Raw genomic sequence first — 21,019 nt, forward strand, 5'->3', positions numbered from 1 at the left:
TGCAAAGGTCTGAACAATGAATGCTGAGAGCAAGCACTGGAAAAGGAAAACCTAATATAGAATGTGCATACAGTATACTTTGCTGAGAAAGGTCTGTGTAGTCAAAGTTATGGTTTTTCCAGTAGTCATGTATGGATGTTAGAGTTGGACCATAAAGAAGGCTGAGCACTGAAGAAGCAATGCTTTCAAACTGTGGTGGAGCTGGAGAAGACTCTTGAGAGTCCCTTGGACAGTAAGGAGATCAAACCAGCCAATCCCAAAGAAAATCAACCCTGAATATTCATTGGAAGGACTGATGCTGAAGCTGAAACTCCAATACTTTGGCCACCTAATGTGGAGAGCCAACTCACTGGAAAAGACCCTGAGGCTGGGAAAGATTGAGGGCAAGAGGAGAAGGGAGTGGCAGAGGACAAGATTGTTGGATGGCATCTCTGATTCAATGGACATGAATTTGAGCAAACTCCAGGAGATGGTGAAGAACAGGGAAGCCTGGTGTGGTACATTTCATGGGATCGCAAAGAGTCAGACATGACTTAGTGACTGAAAAACAATAAAAAACATTGCACGTAAGTTTATTAAGCTATGGTACATGTATCCCTATGTTAAATGCCCCCAGACTGTTGCAATTCAGTACATTTTCTGTTTCTTCAGCCCTCTGCCAAATCCTACTAAATGGTACCATGTGTGGGTCCCCACTACTCTGTATCCTGACTTACTTCATGGAACTTGTTTGAGTGAGGATGAAAGAATGTTTCCTGTACATCCATGGAATAGAGAGCACTTCATAACAGCTTTTTCCCTTGCAATATAGAATCTTCTTAAAGCCTTTTCACTAGTACTAAATTTATTTTTGGTGTTCTATATCGGCTGTCAGCAAACTTTTGTGTGTGAAGAACCACAGTAAATATTTTTGGCTTTGTGGATTATATGATCTCTGTAGCAACTCAACTCTTCCACTGTAATTTGAAAGTAACCATAGACACATAAATGGATGGGTGTGGCCATTCCAATGAAACCTGATTTATAAAAACAGGGGGTAGGCTGGGTTTTCCGTATAGGTGCTCTAGTTTTCCAGCGCCTGTTCTAGATTACTGGAATGGCCAGACACAAACTTTTGAAAGAGAGGAATTTGACTGTAACTTCGGTTTTATGTTTGAAAGTAATGGATTTTTCATTTGTAGAGAAGTTGTATTTCTCTAGTTTGCTTATTTCTTTTATTTTTAGGTTCTCATTAGTTACCTGTTTCATACATACTAGTGTATATATGTCAAACCCAGCCTCCCAATTCATCCCACCCTCTTATCCCCCCTTGGTATCTCTACATTTGTCCTCTATGCCTGTGTGTCTCTTTCTGCTTTACAAATAGGTTCATCTGTACCATTTGTCTAGATTCCACATATATGCACTAATATACAATATTTGTTTGTTCTCTTTCTGACTTACTTCACTCTGTATGACAGACTTGAGGTACATCCATGTCTCTACAAATCACACAAGTTCATTCCTTCTTATGGCTGAATAATATTTCATTGTATATATGTGCCAGATCTTCATTATCCATTCCTCTGTTCAGTGGACATTTAGGTTGCTTTCCATGTCCTGGCTATTAACAAATAGTGCTATAAAAAAAACTATGATGAGGTTTCACCTCACACTAGTCAGAATGACCATAATAAATCTACAAACAATAAATGTTAGAGAGGGTGTGGAGAAAAGACAATTCTCTTACACTGTTGGTGGGAATATAAATTGGTGCAGCCACTATGGAGAACAGTGTGGAGGTTTCTTAAGAAACTCAAAATAGAGCTACCATTTTTGTTCTTGTTCAGTCAATCCCACTCCTGGCCATATATCCAGAGAAAATCATAATTCCAAAATATACATGCTATAAACATTCCAATGTTTATAGCTTACTCACTCTACTCAGATTTTTTTAGTCCTTCAAATAAGTTCTCCTTACATCTAACAACTGAGGTAGTAGCCTGACCTCTTGTTAAACCTCTCGTTAAACCTCTCATTTAAGTACTGGGTCCTGTCTAATCTCCACCTCCATCTCCAGCTATTGTTCCACTGCACTTTCTACTCTAATCTATTATGTCCAAATGCTGTAAGACCCTGTCTCCTGCACAACCAGTTTCATTAAGAAATGGTAGCTTTGTCATCAACCAGCAAGTCATGGGAAAGAATGACAATTTCATGAGTGCTATAACTTTAAAGCACAGATAAACACCAGCAATTTGTATTGAGTTTGACACCAAGCTGAACTTGCCTTCCCCTTCTTAATTTCCAAAATAGACAAGTTTCTAACATCCATACTCATGTTAGATAGCATCCTTCACATATGTCTTATTAAAAGGCTTCCTGCTTCAGTGATGTCTGGACTTTCCTTAAGACAAAGATCTGTCTCTTTAAGCCTCTTCAGTTGAACATTGCACTGCAAAAGAAAATGCTTGACAGCCTTGCCTCTTGAGACACAGACATCTTTACCAAGGGCACACACTCTTAGCGTCGGTTCTAACACTACAGAAACCATAGCCTCGGCATACAGGCCGTGAGCTGTTGAGACAAAAGATCTTGACACCCTGGCATAGAAAATTAACAGCGATGTGAAATACATTTGATTGCTGTCTAAAGTAACATCATGGTCAGCCAGACTTCTGTCTCGACATGGAGCCTTTCTGTCACAAAGACATGACTGATTCCATTCCGTGTGTTGGTCTGTCAACAAGGTAATCTACATCTTCTTCAGATTTCATTCTAAATAACCCATGACTGAGATGAATGAGTCCCTCGTGACTCTTGCTTGTTTCCACTAAGATAATATTCCTTGAGGCCACCACTGGATATCTAAAAAAGCTTGGGAATTTCACAAGCACATTTGCATCTAATTCATGAACTCTACTCCAAATTCCAAGAAGCATTTAAGATTGTGTGGGGGGCGGGGTGGGGGGGGTGCGGCACGGGGACTGAAACTTTCCCCCTTTTGAGTATTTCTTAACTCTTCTCTATTTCTTTCCTGTATGCGTATGTGCTGAGTCACTTCAGTCATGTCCAACTCTTTGCAACCCCATGAACTGTAGCCCACCAGGCTCCTCAATTTTCCAGGCAACAATACTGGAGATCCCTTCTCCTGGGGATCTTCCTGATCCAGGATCAAACACGTCTCTTAGGTCTCCTACATTGACAGGCGGGCTCTTTACCACTAGCGCCACCTAGGAAGCCCATTTCTTTCCTGGGCCCAGCAGAACTCAGCTCTTTTAAGGATTTCCAGTGATGGAAGAAATTCCTTGAGGGTGAGGAGAAAGGACTTTCTTAAAATTTTCATTTATAATCTACAGATCTCAAGAAAAAACAATGAGTTGAATTTTAAGCCCTATACCTCTCTCATCATATGGTTAGATGAGAACTGAGCAGTAAGACAACCAGAACCCTCCCAGTCCTGCTCATCCCCAGTAACCCCAATGTATAGAATAATTATGCACAAGCCTCAGTCCAATAATCAAAAAATCTAGATTGACTTCCAGATCCTGCTTCTTTAAAGTTCCTGAACAGACCTTCTTAGAGTATCTGTGAAAATTAACAAGGTAGTGAATTTCAATTACCTGTTGCTGCATTAAAAAACCACCGCATTTTTTTTTTAATTTTTATTGGAGAGTATGTAGTTGATTTACAATGTTGTGTTGGTTTCAGGTGTACAACAAAGGGAATCAGCTATGAGTGAGTGAAGTCACTCAGTCGTGTCCGACTCTTTGTGACCCCATGGACTGTAGCCTACCAGGCTCCTCTGTCCATAGGATTTTCCAGGCAAGAATACTGGAGTGGGTTGCCATTTCCTTCTCCAGGAGATCTTCCCAACCCAGGGATCGAACCCAGGTCTCCCACATTGTAGGCAGATGCTTTACCATCTGAGCCACCAGGGAAGATATATGTATACATATATCCATTCTTTTTTAGATTCTTTTCCCATATAGTTCATTACAGAGTATAGAGTAGAGTTCCCTGTGCTATACAGTAGGGCCATAGTCACTTATTTTATATATAGTAGTGTGTGTAAGTCAAGTCCCAGTCTTAGAGGCCCACAGCAACAACAGTCACTACTTGTCTATGATTTTGCAGTTTGGGTGACTCAGCAAGGAGCTCATCTTTTCTCCCCACATGTTATCAGCTGGGGCTGAGATCTGCACCCAAGATGGCGCACTCCAGTGGCTAGCAAGTTAGTCAAGGCAGGTGGCTAGTTCGTCAGTTGGGGTGTCAGCTGGGAACCACAGTTCTCCTCCATGTGGGCCTTTCCATGTAGCCCCTTGGCTTACTTAAAACATGGTGCCATTTCTGCCATATTCTGTTAGACAAAGCAGTCACAGGCCTGGCCCAGATTTTAAGGAGTAGGAAAAAAATACCCCAACAGGAGTTAGGAAGAGGGGCTGTGATGAGAATTTGCAGCCGTCTCTCACTCAGAAATCAAAATACTTTGATTTCCATGGAGATAACTCATAGTTTTTAGTTCCTAGAATGTAAATTTTATCCCAAAAGAGTCATATTTCAATCCAGTATTTTCTCTCTTTGCAAGCATATGAGGCTTATCCTCCCTGTACTCTTTTGAGATTCATCAACTCTCCGTTATTAAATGGAAAGGAGTTTGAAATTTGTTGAGCATCTGTTAGGCACAATACCCATAATATGTTATTTTATTTACTGTATTTCTTTGCTTCTGAGGTATACTATTAACACTTCTGAATTGTACTTTTTACATTATAATCACTGTAGGTCATATGGCAGTCTTGGCTACATGAACTTGGCTGACTGTTGATATTTTTATCATCTCACTCAAGTTATATATACAATTAGCACATCACCTGTTGAGTTTAATTGCTATTTTAAAATGTCTTAATAAATATTACACTATAAATTGGCATTGAAGCAAAAATTTATCCTGAATGCTAAAAGTCATGGAACTAGAACACCATTAGCGAGGCAAATGTTTGACATTGAGATAATGACCTCAATTTCATATTTTTCTGCAAAGCAGTAATCCTGAGCTTTACACTGCCTAAAGGAAGATGCCACAAGTAGATGAAGGTGTGTTGACTTTATTACTCGGATGCATGCAAAAGGAATGCCTGTCATACATAAAGCTTGCACCTAAAACTACAGAAATTGCCAGATTCTTCAGAGCAAATGAAAAGGAATGCCAAAGAAACTAAATATCATGCATTGTTCAGGACTGTCAAAAAAAAAAAGCATTATCTCATAGTTCCATGAGCAGTGTTTTCTTCTCCTTCCTTTGTCCACGATGTATGCTTAGTCGCTCAGTCGTGTCTGCCTTTTTGCAACCCCATGGTCTGTAGCCTGCCAGGCTCCTGGGTCCATGGGATTCTCCAGGCAAGAATATTGGAGTGGGTTGCCATGCCGTTTTCCAGGGGATCTTCCCGACCCAAGGATTGTACGCAGGTCTCCCTCATTGCAGGCAGATTCTTTACTGTCTGAGCCACGGGGGAAGCCTGTGAATACTGGAGTGGGTAGCCTGTCCCATCTCCAGGGGATCTTCCCAACACAGCAATCAAACCGGAGTCCCCTGCATTGCAGGCAGATTCTTTACCAGCTGAGCTAGCAGGGAAGCCCTTGTCCATGATATGTTAAAAAAAAAAAAAAAAGCATTTTGGATTCAGTGAAATATTGTAGTTCTCACAAAACCATCTGTAAACCACACATGAATTCCCTCCTTTTACAGATGAAGGAACCTTGGCTTAGAGAGGTTAAATAACTTGACCAGTCTTAAGACTAGCGAGTGGAAGAATCACTGATATTCATTACCCCACAGTGATTCCTTAAAATTGTAGAGCAACACAGGTGGGTAGTTCTAGAAAGATACTAAATGTTGTGTGATGACAGCCATTCCACTGCCATCTCCAGTACCCTTCACAAACATGGACGCAGTGCCGCTACAGTGCCCCGCAAACCAACCTCCGACTCTCTAGAGAGAGAGCTTTCCACAGGGCTGGGCCCCTGCCCAGGATCCCCGCACAGTCCTGTTGAGAAGAGCAACTAATACAAAAGCTCATTTGTGCAGAGAGTTTTATAAGGGGTCACATTTCCTGGTGACTCCATCAATGAAGAATCTGCCTGCGATGCAGGAGACCCAGGTTCAATCCCTGGGTCAAGAAGATCCCCTGGAGAAGGGAATGGCTACCCACTCCAGTATTCTTGCCTGGGAAATCCCATAGAGAGTGCTCTGACAGGCTACAGACCTTGGGATCACATAGAGTCAGACATGACCTAATGACTAAGCCACCACCAATAAGCAATCAGGAATTAATGCTCTGAAATAGTGACTTTTAAAGAACAATTTCCCAACTCTTAAATTCTCCAAGTTACTATGCCTAGAATGTGGGGCAGATACCACTTGCCCAAACTATCATTTTAAGGCAGTACATCAAGCATCCCCTGGCACCTTACAGGCAAGAGCTATGATTCGGGCCGCTGCTTGCTCTAAGGAGCAAGGAGACCCTAAGGAGACATGGGAAGCTTCCTCTATCCCATGCTATCTGGGCCAGCTCCTTGTGGGGCTACCATAGCGGTCAGCAAGTGCCTGCCGCCCTCTTCTGCGTTTCCACTGAACAGACAGAGGGGAAGCAGTTTAAGGGCCCCTCCTACCCTAATGAGAGATACTCCATCACTTCTATGACAGTCTTTCATGTCACTGTCACATAACTTCAGTTCAGTTCAGTCGCTCAGTCGTGTCCAACTCTTTGCAACCCCATGCACTGCAGCACACCAGGCTTCCCTGTCAATCACCAACTCCCGGGAGCTTAGTCTTGGAGCTCATCACCATCGAGTCCGTGATGCCATCCAACCATCTCGTCCTCTGTCACCCCCTTCTCCTCCTGCCTTAAATCTTTTCCAGCATCAGGGTCTTTTCAAATGAGTCAGTTTTTTGCATCAAGTGGCCCAAGTATTGGAGTTTCAACTTCAACATCAGTCCTTCCAATGAATATTCAGGACTGATTTCCTTTAGGATGGACTGGATTGATCTCTTTGCAGTCCAAGGGACTCTCAAGAGTCTTCTCCAACACCACAGTTCAAAAACATCAGTTCTTCAGTGCTCAGCTTTCTTTATAGTCCAACTCTTACATCCATATGTGACTACTGGAAAAATCATAGCTTTGACTAGATGGGCCTTTGTTGGCAAAGTAATGTCTCTGCTTTTTAATATGCTATCTAGGTTGGTCAGCTTTTCTTCCAAGAAGCAAGCATCTTTTAATTTCATGGCCACAGTCACCATCTGCAGTGATTTTGGAGTCCAGAAAAATAAGGTCTGTCAGTGTTTCCATTGTTTCCTCATCTATTTGCGATGAAGTGATGGGACCAGATGCCATGATCTTTGTTTTCTGAATGTTGAGCTTTAAGCCAACTTTTTCACTCTCCTCTTTCACTTTCATCAAGAGGCTCTTTAGCTCTTCTTCACTTTCTGTGATGAGGGTGGTGTCATCTGCATATCTAAGGTTATTTATATTTCTCCCAGTCTTCCCTGGTGGCTCAGATGGTAAAGCATCTGCCTGCAATGCGGGAGACCTGGGTTCGATCCCTGGGTTGGGAAGATCTCCTGGAGAAGGAAATGGCAACCCACTCCAGTACTCTTGCCTGGAGAATCCCATGGACGGAGGAGCCTGGTAGTCTACAGTCCATGGGGTCACAAAGGGTTGGACACGACTGAGCGACTTCACTTTCACTTTTCTTAATTCCACTTTGTGTTTCATCCAGCCCAGCATTTCACATGATGTACTCTGCATATAAGTTAAATAATCAGAGTGAAAATATACAGCCTTGACATGCTCCTTTCCCTATTTGGAACCAGTCTGTTGTTTAATGTCCAGTTCTAACTGTTGCTTCTTGACCTGCATACAGATTTCTCAGGAGGCAAGTAAGGTGGTCTGGTATTCCCATCTCTTGAAGAATGTTCCACAGTTGGTTGTGATCCACAGAGTCAAAGGCTTTGGCATAGTCAATAAAGCAGAAGTACACATTTTTCTGGAACACTTTTGTTTGTTTGATGACCCAATGGATGTTGGCAATTTGATCTCTGGTTCCTCTGCCTTTCTAAATCCAGCTAAAATATCTGGAATTTCATGGTTCATGTACTGTTGAAGCCTCTCTTGGAGAATTTTGAACATTACTTTGCTAGCGTGTGAGATGAGTACAGTTGTGTGGTAGTTTGAACATTCTTTGGCTTTGCCTTTCTTTGGGCTTAGAATGAAAACTGACCTTTTCCAGTCCTGTGGCCACTGCTGAGTTTTCCAAATTTGCTGGCATACTGAGTGCAGCACTTTCATAGCATCATTGTTTAGGATTTCAAATAGCTCCACTGGAATTCCATCACCTCCACTAGCTTTGTTCATAGTGATGCTTCCTAAGGTCCACTTGACTTCACATTCCAGGATGTCTGGCTCTAAGTGAGTGATCACACCATTGTGATTATCTGGGTCATGAAGATCTTTTTTGTACAGTTCTTCTGTGTATTGTTGCTACCTCTTCTTAACATCTTCTGCTTCTGTGAGGTCCGTACCATTTCTGTCCTTTATTGTGCCCATCTTTGCATGAAATGTTCCCTTGGTATCTCCAATTTTCTTGAAGAGATCTCTAATCTTTCCTATTCTATTGTTTTCCTCTATATCTTTGCATTGATCACTGAGGAGGTCTTTCTTATTTCTCCTTGCTTTTCTTTCGAACTCTGCATTCAAATAGGCATATCTTTCCTTTTCTCCTTTGCCTTTCTCATCGCTTTTTTCTCAGCTATTTGTAAGACCTCCTCAGACAACCATTTTGCCCTTTTGTATTTCTTTTTCTTGGGAATGGTCTTGATTACTTTCTCCTGTACAATGTCACGAATCTCCATAGTTCTCAGGCACTCTGTCTATCAGATCTAATCCCTTGAATTTGTCACTTCTACTGTATAATCATAAGGGATTTGATTTAGATCATACCTGAATGGTCTAGTGGTTTTCCCTATTTTCTTCAATTTAAGTCTGAATTTTGAAAATTGCTTGCCCAGGACCTTTTAAAGCAGGTCACCATTATCTTCATTACCTCCACCATAGTTTGGCCTCAGATCAAACAACAGGGAGGGAACACAGCCCCGCCCTTCAACAGAAAATTGGATTAAATATTTCCTGAGCATGGCCCTGCCCATCAGAACAACACCCAGTTTTCCTCTCAGTCAGTCTCTCCCATCAGGAAGCTTCTGTAAGCCTCTTATCCTTATCCATCAGAAGGCATACAGAGTAAAAACCACAGTCACAGAAAACTAATCAAACTGATCACATGGACCACTGCCTTGTCTAACTCAGTGAAATTATGAGCCATCCCAGGTAGGGCCACCCAAGACAGATGGGTCATGGTGGAGAGTTCTGACAAAATGTGGTCCACTGGAAAAGGAAATAGAAAACCACTTCAGTATTCTTGCCTCGAGAACCCCATGAACAGTATGAAAAGGCAAAAAGATAGGAAATCGAAAAATGAAGTCCCCAGGTCAGCAGCTGCTCAAATATGCTATTGGAGATCAGTGGAGAACTAACTCCAGAAAGAATGAAGAGATGGAGCCAAAGCAAAAACAACACCCAGTTGTGGATGTGACTGGTGAGGGAAGTCAAGTTTGATGCTGTAAAGAGCAATATTGCATAGGAACCTCGAATGCCAGGTTCATGAATCAAGCTATTTTGGAAGTGGTTAAACAGGAGATGGCAAGAGTGAACATTGACATTTTAGGAATCAGTGAACTAAAATGGACTGGAATGGGTGAATTTAACTCAGATGACCATTATATCTACTACTGTGGGCAAGAATCCCTTAGAAGAAATGGAGTAGCACTCATAGTCAACAAGAGTCCGAAATGCAGTTCAGTTCAGTTCAGTTCAGTCGCTCAGTCGTGTCTGACTCTGCGACTCCATGAATTGCAGCACGCCAGGCCTCCCTGTCCATCACCAACTCCCGGAGTTCACTCAGACTCACGTCCATCGAGTCCGTGATGCCATCCAGCCATCTCATCCTCGGTTATCCCCTTCTGCTCCTGCCCCCAATCCCTCCCAGCATCAGAGTCTTTTCCAATGAGTCAACTCTTCGCATGAGGTGGCCAAAGTACTGGAGCTTCAGCTTTAGCATCATTCCTTCCAAAGAAATCCCAGTGTTGATCTCATTTAAAATGGACTGGTTGGATCTCCTTGCAATCCAAGGGACTCTCAAGAGTCTTCTCCAACACCACAGTTCAGAAGCATCAATTCTTCAGCACTCAGCCTTCTTCACAGTCCAACTCTCACATCCATACATAACCACAGGAAAAACCATAACCTTGACTAGACGGACCTTAGTCAGCAAAGTAATGTCTCTGCTTTTGAATATGCTATCTAGGTTGGTCATAACTTTTCTTCCAAGGAGTAAGCATCTTTTAATTTCATGGCTGCAATCACCATCTGCAGTGATTTTGGAGCCCCCCAAAATAAAGTCTGACACTGTTTCCACTGTTTCCCCATCTATTTCCCATGAAGTGATGGGACCAGATGCCATGATCTTCGTTTTCTGAATGTTGAGCTTTAAGCCAACTTTTTCACTCTCCTCTTTCACTTTCATCAAGAGGCTTTTTAGTTCCTATTTACTTTCTGCCATAAGGGTGGTGTCATCTGCATATCTGAGGTTATTGATATTTCTCCCAGCAATCTTGATTCCAGCTTGTGTTTCTTCCAGTCCAGCGTTTCTCATGATGTACTCTGCACAGAAGTTAAATAAGCAGGGTGCAATATACAGCCTTGACGTACTCCTTTTCCTATTTGAACAGTCCATTTTAGTCTGTTGTTCCATGTCCAGTTCTAACTGTTGCTTCCTGACCTGCATACAGATTTCTCAAGAGGCAGGTCAGGTGGTCTGGTATTCCCATCTCTCTCAGAATTTTCCACAGTTTATTGTGATCCTCCCAGTCAAAGGCTTTTGCATAGTCAATAAAGCATAAATAGATGTTTTTCTGGAACTCTCTTGCTTTTTCCATGATCCAGCGGATGTTGGCAATTTGATCTCTGGTTCCTCTGCCTTTTCTAAAACCAGCTTGAACATCAGGGAGTTCACGGTTCACGTATTGCTGAAGCCTGGCTTGGAGAATTTTGAGCATTACTTTACTAGCATGTGAGATGAGTGTAATTGTGTGATAGTTTGAGCATTCTTTGGCATTGCCTTTCTTTGGGATTGGAATGAAAACTGACCTTTTCCAGTCCTGTGGCCACTGCTGAGTTTTCCAAATTTGCTGGCATATTGAGTGCAGCACTTTCAGGATTTGAAGCAGCTCTACTGGACTTCCATCACCTCCACTAGCTTTGTTCCTAGTGATGCTTTCTAAGGCCCACTTGACTTCACATTCCAAGATGTCTGGCTCTAAATTAGTGATCACATCATTATTATTATCTGGATCGTGAAGTACTTGGGTGCAGTCTCAAAAACAACAGAATGATCTCTGTTCGTTTCCAAGGCAAATCATTCAATATGACAGTAATCCAAGTCTATGCTCCAACCAGTAATGCTGAAGAAGCTGAAGTTGAATGGTTCTATGAAGACCTACAAGACCTTCTAGGACTAACGCCCAAAAGATATTTCCTTTTCATTATAGGAGACAGGAATGCAAAAGTAGGAAGTCAAGAGATACCTAGAGTAACAGGCAAGTTCAGCCTTGGAGTACAAAATGAAGCAGGGAAAAGGGTAACAGAGTTTTGTCAAGAGAACGCCCTGGTCATACACCTTCTTCCAACAACACAAGAGAAGACAACACATTGACATCACCAGATGGTCAATACTGAAATCAGATTGATTATGTTCTTTGCAGCCGAAGATGGAGAAGCTCTATATACAGTCAGCAAAAACAAGGCCAGGAGCTGACTGTGGCTCAGAACAGTTCAGTTCAGTTCAGTCGCTCAGTTGTGTCTGACTCTTTGAGACCACGTGAACCGCAGCACACCAGGCCTCCCTGTCCATCACCAACTGCTGGAGTCTACCCAAACCCATGTCCATTGAGTCAGTGATGCCATCCAACCATCTCATCCTCTGTCGTCCCCTTCTCCTCCTGCCCTCAATCCTTCCCATCATCAGGGTCTTTTCAAATGAGTCAGCTCTTCACATCAGGTGGCCAAAGTACTGGAGTTTCAACTTCAACATCAGTCCTTCCAGTGGACACCCAGGACTGATTTCCTTTAGAATGGACTGGCTGGATCTCCTTGCAGTCCAAGGGACTCTCAAGAATCTTCTTCAACAACACACTTCAAAAGCATCAATTCTTCAGCAATCAACTTTCTTTATAGTTCAACTCTCACATCCATATATGACTATTGGAAAAACCATAGCCTTGACTAGACTGACCTTTGTTGGCAAAGTAATGTCTCTGCTTTTGAATATGCTATCTAGGTTGGTCATAACTTTCCTTCCAAGGAGTAAGCGTCTTTTAATTCCATGGCTACAATCACCATCTGCAGTGATTTTGGAGCCCCCCAAAATAAAGTCTGTTTCCACTCTTTCCCCATCTATTTGCCATGAAGTGATGGGACCGGATGCCATGATCTTAGTTCTCTGAATGTTGAGCTTTAAGCCAACTTTTTCACTCTCCTCTTTCACTTTCATCAAGAGGCTCTTTAGTTCTTCTTCACTTTCTGCCGTAAGGGTGGTGTCATCTGCATATCTCCGATCATGAACTCCTTATTGCCAGATTCAGACCTAAATTGAAGAAAATAGGGAAAACTACTAGACCACCGTCACATAGTTGCTTAGTTTAGAGACTGCTGCATGCTCAGGGCCAAACAAAGATGCATAAAATACAAGCCCTTCACATGTGAAGTTTCCCTAAGCAGGAGGGTGGGTGAATCTTGGGCAGAATTCCCAGCCATATCTGTTAACAGTGATGAGTACCCTTCCTTCTGTAATATTATCCAGGATGTTACATGATAGTGGTTTTCCTGTGTACAGATCTCTCCATAGACTGGAAGCTTCCTGAGGGCAATGACAAGGATTATTCATCTTTATGTCTCTGGTGTCTCGCATAGTGCCTGGTACAGCAATCCAAAAATGATGTTCATTCCTTTTGTTCATTCATTCAACAACATCTTGCAGAGGTTCTGAACAGGAAGATAGATGCTTTATGAGAATATGTAAGGCCATGTTGAAGTGGCCTGTGAGCTGGCCCAGTAGGAACAGGAGAATCGGGGCAGGAGGATGAGGATGGAAGGAAGGACCATGTAAACCAAGGAAGGGCAGGATGGGACAAATTCTATCAGTTACTATGCCTGAAATGCAGGGTGGATATGTCTGGAAGAATGGGCTAAAGTGTAACTGTAAAGGGCCTAGAATATTGGGCCAAGTGTTCTTCTTGAATTGGTGCCATTAAACAGAATCTCCTTGCTCTCTTCAGAACACTTAGGAGGTGGCATTGCTCTGGAGGAGACCGGGGAATTAGGGTCCAGGGGACTTCTCTTTTAGAAAAATGTGCTGAGGATTTGTCTTCCGTCTTGCAAATGATATGGAGTAAATGCCGCGTAAGCACCAGCAGACTCCAGATCTTACCTGTGATGCTATTTCCTTAGGGAGGAGGCAGTGTGTGATAACCAAGAGTCTAGGGTACCAGCTTCCATCCTGGCTCCATCCATTGTCCTCAGTGCAACCCAACCACTGTGCCTTAGTTTTCTGGATTGATAATGGAGTTATCAAAGTTAGCAAACTGGAGTTGATAATCACATCATCTCAAAGGTGTTAAAAGGTTTAAAGGAAATGATGCTCAGACACCTATGAGAACAATACTTCTTGGCAGGTAAGTGTTCCACAAACATTAACTATGATCATCTCTTCTCTTCTGTGGACCTTGGTTTCCTCACCCAAAGGGAGATAATACATGTTCCAGACCACTTCTCCTGGGCCCTGACAGAATAAAATACGATTAAATGCATGAAAGCAATTTGGAAGTCAAGCTCTGCATAGCAGCAGGGTGGAGATAAGGCTATTAATTATGATGTCCTTGGGTGAAACATAATCCCAAAAGCCTGGACAGGAAGGTGGGGTGTTCATGTATTTTCAGGCTGTTGGTTACAGGTGGGTGTGCGTGAGTGACTTCTCTAGATGAAGTATGTCAAGATGAGGGCTCTAGTGTTTGACTGGTCCAAGATGGAATAAAGATGGAAACGGAAATTTGCTAAGCAAGAAATAAATAAGGTTGCAGCCCTACAGCCTTGTAAGCGATATAATTTCAAACATCATAGTCTCAGACATCTGGGCTCTATTACCTGAAATCCCATTAAACCTTCAGTTTCATAATTCTGTGTAGAACTTGGTAAATTGCAAGATTCTGCTGCTGGCCAACAGCCAGTTCAAGCAATTAATCACAAGGGTCCCTGAGCAGGATTGCAACTCATGCCAAGTGGATTCTTTAAGGGGAAACTGTGTACACAAAAGAAATAGCCCCCATCCACACAGTTTCGTAGCAACATGCTTTGTAGCTCTGCCAACCCAGAGAAATTATCTGTTATCATTAAAACATCCAAGTCTCATAACTTTTTCCTCAATGGAAATTAGTACTCACCAGCCCAAGGAAGATTCTCAAACCTCATTAACTAACGTAGACTGTAACATCCCCAGAGCCAACAAGTCCAGTTCAGACTAAATGAAACCCTACCCTTTACCCACCCTCAGCGTTTTCTCCTTTGAGGGAACTCAACATGGACTGAGCTGTCTTTCCTTTTGAAGTTTTCTAGAATGCCTGGACTGTTTGCATTTGCCCATATGTTCCAGGCCAAAGGGCCAAAACCCATAGCAGAGAAGTAACCTTGGAGCCTGTCTTCAGAATCCTGCTAGACATACCCCAGGGTGAAAGGGCCCATCGCAAAGGAACTATTTCTCCTAAGACTTCTTGCTTGGTTTTGCCAACTTGAAAGAGTTTATGTAAACAAGATAATCTTCTATACTTTAGAGAGTTTATAAAGCCTTTCCTAATTACTGTTTTGTTTAGAGAGAGACCCTGGGAACATGATGGAGAACAGAAGGGAGCCTTGAGCCCTCCCTTCAGACAGCAGAAAGGGAAGAGGGTGGCAGTCAGAATAAAATTTATGATATGGGTAAAAGTATTGTGACTTCACCTTGCTTTTTAGGTTTCTTCTTTGTGAAACCCCCTTTATACTAAATCGCTCACTCTCAATTTCTAATGCCACAAAGCAGCCGTCTAGTTTAGTAGCCACTAGGTACGTGTGACCATTTAAATTTAAATGAGTTGGGACTTCCCTGGTAGTCCAGTGGTTAAGACTGTACTTTCAATGCAGGGAGTGAGGGTTCAGTACCTGGTTGGGGAAGTAAGATCCTACATGCCTCGTGGCCAGAAAATTTTAAAAATTAAAGTAGATATTTGCAGAGTCTTTAAAAGAAAGAAAAAGAAAGTAAATTTAAATGAATTAAAATTAATTTTATGGAGACAGTAGCCACATGTCAAGCAGTCAAAATAGCCACATGTGTTTAATGGCTGCCATACTGGATAAATCTGTGGTGCTGGAGAAGACTCTTGAGAGTCCTTTGGACAGCAAGGAGATCAAACCAGTCAATTCTAAAGGAAATCAACCCTGAATATTCATTGGAAGGACTGATGCTGAAACTGAAGCTCCAATATTTTTGGCCACCTGATGTGAAGAGCTAACTCACTGGGAAAGACCTTGATGCTGGGGAAGATTGAGGGCAAGAGGAGAAGGGGATGACGGAAGAGGTGGTTGGATGGCATCACCAACTCAATGGATAAGAGTTTGCTCAAACTCCAGGAGATAGTGAAGGACAGGGAAGGATAGCTGCAGGGACGGGTGTGCTGCAGTCCATGGGGTTGCAGAGTCCAACATAACTGAGAAACTGAACAACAAAGAACATTTCCGTCGTCGCAGAAGCTCCTTTGGATGGTACTGCTCCAGATGAAGAACCTCAACAGCCTTGCTACTCAAAGTGGAGGGCACAGACCTGCAGCACTGGTGTCACCTGAGAACTTGTTAGACATGCTTGATCTGCATTTTAACAAGACACCCTGGTGACTCCTAGACACATTAAAATTTGAGAAGCACTGTTCTAAAACACCCTTCCCCTCTAAGAGTCTGTACAGTGAAATTGATCATTGTCCTTGCCACAGTTCGTTCACTTTTATGTAGCTTGTGTCCCCTTGTGACCTAGAGGTTGGGATGGAGTGGGGAGTGATGGGGAGGTTCAGGAGAAAGGGGCATATGTATACCTACGGTGATTCATGTTGATGTATGGCAGAAACCCACACGATAGTGTAAAGCAATTATCCTTCAGTTAAAAATCAATTTTAAAAAAATAATAAAAGATTTACTCTTTGTCCAAAGAAGCTTGGGGTTAGGAGTAGTGATGCGTAAAAGAGTGGTCCTCAGATGGGTGATGTGGGTGTGCCCTGCAAGTTCGGTAGAAATGCACATTTACAAACCCACTCCAAACCTACTGAATCAGATTTTTTTCCACTCAGGGCCCCAAATCTGGGTTTTACCATGCTGTCCAGGGAATTTCCAAGCACAGTGAAGTTGGAGAAGCATTAGGCAGACACATCATCAGGTGATTCTAATGCAGCATGATAAGTATAATGAGACAGGAAACTCTCCAAGCCCTGCACCCCCCAAGGCGGGGGGGCGGGTATCTTAGTAAATGTTCAGTGGAACAAATGTTGCTTGTCTGCTTAATTAAGTAGCTGATGCATGAATAGGCTTGTAGAAACTAAACAATACTGGGATGATGGACCTGAGGCTTTGGATGGATTGGATGGCTTGCTCAGGTCTTGCCTCTCCTGTCTGCCTCACTCTAAAACTCAATATTTGGATCACTGCACTATATTATATCCAGGACTCTTGGTATTTTATTTCATGAAGTGAGCAAGACTATAAAGCAAATTTCCCCCACAGTCTGCACACTTTTCTCTGTCTGAAAGACAAATAACTACTATTTAAGTACTGAGGAGAAGATGTAGGGGCGCCCATGGATTTGTGCCAGGCTGGCTTCGTGAGAATCACCAAGCTGCTTGTTAAACAGAGAGATTTCTAGACTTCCCTCTGGACACTCTGAAACAGAGGAAATTGGAGAGAGGCTGGACAAAATAAAAACTGTAAGAAGCTCCTCGAAATGAGTCAGATGCAGTTAAGTTTGAGAACCTCAGACTAAAATGGCCAAGTTCTTTTCACCCTGGAATTCAGAGACTCAGCTTAACCCACAGGAACTGGAGCTGATTTCTGAGAGATGTTTAAGCCTCATTGTGTAGACTAGCAGTTTCACTTATAGTATAGCAGGAAGGGGTTGAATATAGTGTCAGTGGGGTGTTTTCTTCCCTTAGTGCTGAGGGAAAGGAAAGGGGCAGCTTGTGCACAAGTGCATTCTTCCTCTCGGTGTGTGTGTGTATGTGTCTAATGTCACTCATCTTAGGAACCCGCAAACTCTGTACAGAGAGGCAGCAACCCAAGCTGGTCATGACAGCAAAGCCTGCACCAGACCTTACAGTATCCAGAGTCCTTCACATTCTAACGGAAACAATAAAATTGAGGGCTGAAAGGATAGAAGATGGAAACCAAGGCCTTCCTACCCCACCTGGGTGTAAATGATTGCCTAAAGGTCTTCCCATGGGGCTTTGGGCCCTCGTGTCTTCTTAGCACTTGTGGCATCAATGGCCCCGGACATGTCATAATCAGGTTGAGGGTTGTAGCCTGGCCTGAAGGCTGCAGCTTCTCTAAGGTCCTTTATCTCCACAAGCCTGCCTCTTTATCTGTAAATGGATGGCATGGGATCTACCTCCTCAAGTTGCTCCAAAATGGAATAGGCTCTTATCACAATGCTTGACACAGACTACTTAGTTAAGGATAGTTTTTTACTGCTGTGGTCACTGTGGTCTATAGACTCTGAGTTAGTTGATGTTATCCAGAGAAACAGGATCAATAGGAGATATTGGTCTCCAATAGGAGATATATCTGTATATCTATCTATAGATGCATCTATCTAGAGAGAGGGAGAGATAATAGAGAGATAGTAAAGAGATAGATAGATATCGCAAAGAATGGCTTACACAATTTTGGGGGCTGAGAAAGCCAAGAATCTGTAGTCAGGTAGCTGAAGACCCAGAAGAGCTGATGGTATAAATTCCAGTTCAAGCCCAGTGCAAAGGCAGGAAAACACAGATATCTCAACTCAAAAGCTGGCATAGAGAATGAATTCTCCCTAAAGCAACCTTTTATTCTACTCAGGTCTTCAGCTGACTGGATGGGGACCACCCACATTAGGGAGAGCAACTTGCTTGACTCAGTCCACTGATTCAAATGTTAATCTCATCCAGAAACACCCTCCCAGACACACCCGGAATAATGTTTATTCAACTCTCTGGCCACCCCATGGCCCAGTCACATTGACACATAAAATTAACCATCAGAGTCATTATGGACTCCAGTTTATGAAGGGTTTAGAGAAGTTACAGCCTAGTTTTTGTGTGTCATCTGCTTTATTGCCCTGAACCCAAGCCCTCTGCCCTCCTGATACTCATCTTGTCTGAGATTCTGATCTCCATCTTCATCCGGTCAGAGGTAGCACTGATTTCTTCATCACATTCTCAGGAGGCGAACACCCCCCTCCTCAAACCATCAAGAGGGCTAGTAGTTGCAGAAGTGAAACCAGTGGAGCTGAGAGCACATGTGACTTCTCCCACCAGAGGGCTGGTGAGCAGAGTTGAGTTTTATTGCCACATAAATCCTTCTTTGTCCTTCTTTTATCTCCTAACTCCTTCCATACCTACTGATTAATTAATTGAGCATACCTGTTTAAAACATCCCATCTTGATTCTTATAATAGTATGCCTGTGAGAGTTCTAAAAGTTAGAAATGATTTAGTATCAGAGGTTTTGATTACATTGAATATAAAATCAAATAAAATGAGCAAATGATGAAGAGAAGAGGGGAGTGAGGTTTGAAATTAGCCTTATTTCCTGTACACACAAGAGGCACACTTAAGTTGGTTTTTATCTTGGCCTATTTTGGGAGTGATATATTTGACTCACAACCAGGAATAGAAGATAAACAAGGACCTGTACCCTCTAAACCAGCTTTAGTGCTATTGACATTTTGAGCTGGATAATTCTTTGAAGTGAGGGTCTGTCCTATGCATCCCAGGATGTTTAGCAGGGTCCCTGGCTTCTACCCATTAGATGTCAGTAGTATGACAACCAGAAATGTCTCCTGACGTTGCCAAATGGGAGAAAAATTGTATCCAATTGAGAACCACTGCTCTAAACATAGGACAGCTTTAGACTGTGAGATAGAAATGTTCTTTCTCTAGGCCAAACCTTTTAGGGCTCTTTTTGTGTAGGGTTCACATTTGATGAACATTCTTTTATAAAGGGAGAAGGCAATGGCACCCCACTCCAGTACTCTTGCCTGGAGAATCCCATGGATGGAGGAGCCTGGTGGGCTGCAGTCCATGGGGTCGCTAAGAGTCGGACATGACTGAGCGATTTCACTTTCACTTTTCACTTTCATGCATTGGAGAAGGAAATGGCAACCCACTCCAGTGTTCTTGCCTGGAGAATCCCAGGGACAGAGGAGCCTGTTGTGTGCCGTCTATGGGGTCGCACAGAGTCAGACACGTCTGACGCGACTTAGCAGCAGCAGCAGCAGCAGCTTTTATAAAGACACAGCTACTTGCTTGGTCTCCTGCATTCCTGTTGGAGTTTAGCAACTTGCTTTCCTAATACATGTTTCCTATTGAGTCAGGAAAGCATTGTGGTGAGAACAGATCTGCTTTCCAGTCTCGGCTCTGGGCACTTCAGCAGGATGGCTGTGACAAGTTAATGAACCTAGCCTCATTTTTTCTAGGTGTGTTGTGAGGATAATGCAATTCAGCCCTCGAAGATGGCAGTGGTGACTCAGTGAGTGCCTATAAAATCTTAGCTGGCCATCATAGCTGCTCAGGGAATATTGGTTTTGCTTCTTTTTTTTTTTATGATTTTATTTATTTATTTGGGCTTCCCAGGTGGTGCTAGTGGTAAAGAACCCACCTGCCAATGCAGAGGACCTGAGAGATGCGGGTTCGATCCCCAGGGCAGGAAGATCCCTATTTATTTGTTTTTGGCTAAGCTGGGTCTTCATTGCTGTGCAGGCTTTTCTCTAGTTGCAGCGAGCAGAGGCTACTTTCTAGTTGCACTGCACCAGTGTCTCATTGTGGTGGCTTCTCCTGTTGCCGAGCACAGGCTCTAGGGTAAGCAGGCTTCAGCAACTGCAGCATATGGGCTCAGCAGCGGCAGCTCCCAGGCGCTAGAGCACTGGCTCGGTAGTTGTGGCACATGGGCTTAGTTGCTCCAAGGCATATGGGATCTTCCAGAACTAGGGATTGAACCCGTGTCTCCTGCATTGGCAGGTGAATTCTTTACCACTGAGCCACCAGGGAAGCCCAGTTCTGCTTCTTATTGATTGTTGTGGAGGCAACTCTGGGTCTCCCTCCTTGGGACGGTGCATCTCACACCTGCTATAAATTGTCAGAGTGCATTCAGGCCCACCCTGAAGTCCTCAAACATGAGTCATAGGAGAGACAGTTTCAGATAGAAGATATGGCCCTTCTGGTTGAATGGAAGACTCTGAACAACCCTTTTAAGAGACGAAGTCTTCTTTCTTCTCCAACCCATGAGGGACGGGGCTGCCCACACACACCGTCTTTTCTTTTTCCCGAAACACTCCCTTGCAGCTGGAGTAGGGGGAGGGGGCCCTGGACACTCTCAGTCCCAGGCATGTTCTCGAATCCTCTCCAGGCTGGCCTTTGTCTCCAGAGCCAGCGTCTTCCTGCCTTTCAAGGGTCTGTTGTAAACTGTCCTTATCACAGAACTGTTGGCATCGGCATTAATCTGGGTGAGAGGGGAAACCAGCTGCATTCACTGTAGCCTTGACAGGTGAGGGGAATGTTACCCATCACTGGAGGGGGCAAAGGCTTGGCCTCGGGGCTGTGTTGTTTCTGC

General features: G+C 43.2%; 1 protein-coding gene across 2 annotated transcripts in view; it reads left to right on the forward strand.

The window, feature by feature from the left end:
* SAMD12 (sterile alpha motif domain containing 12) overlaps positions 1-21,019 on the forward strand; it is a 457,253-nt gene that overhangs the window by 424,566 nt on the left and 11,668 nt on the right. The gene's annotated exons all lie outside the window — the stretch shown is intronic.

The sequence above is a fragment of the Oryx dammah genome, unplaced genomic scaffold (assembly GCF_014754425.2).
Source record: "Oryx dammah isolate SB20612 unplaced genomic scaffold, SCBI_Odam_1.1 HiC_scaffold_19, whole genome shotgun sequence".
Classification (NCBI taxonomy): Eukaryota; Metazoa; Chordata; class Mammalia; order Artiodactyla; family Bovidae; genus Oryx; species Oryx dammah.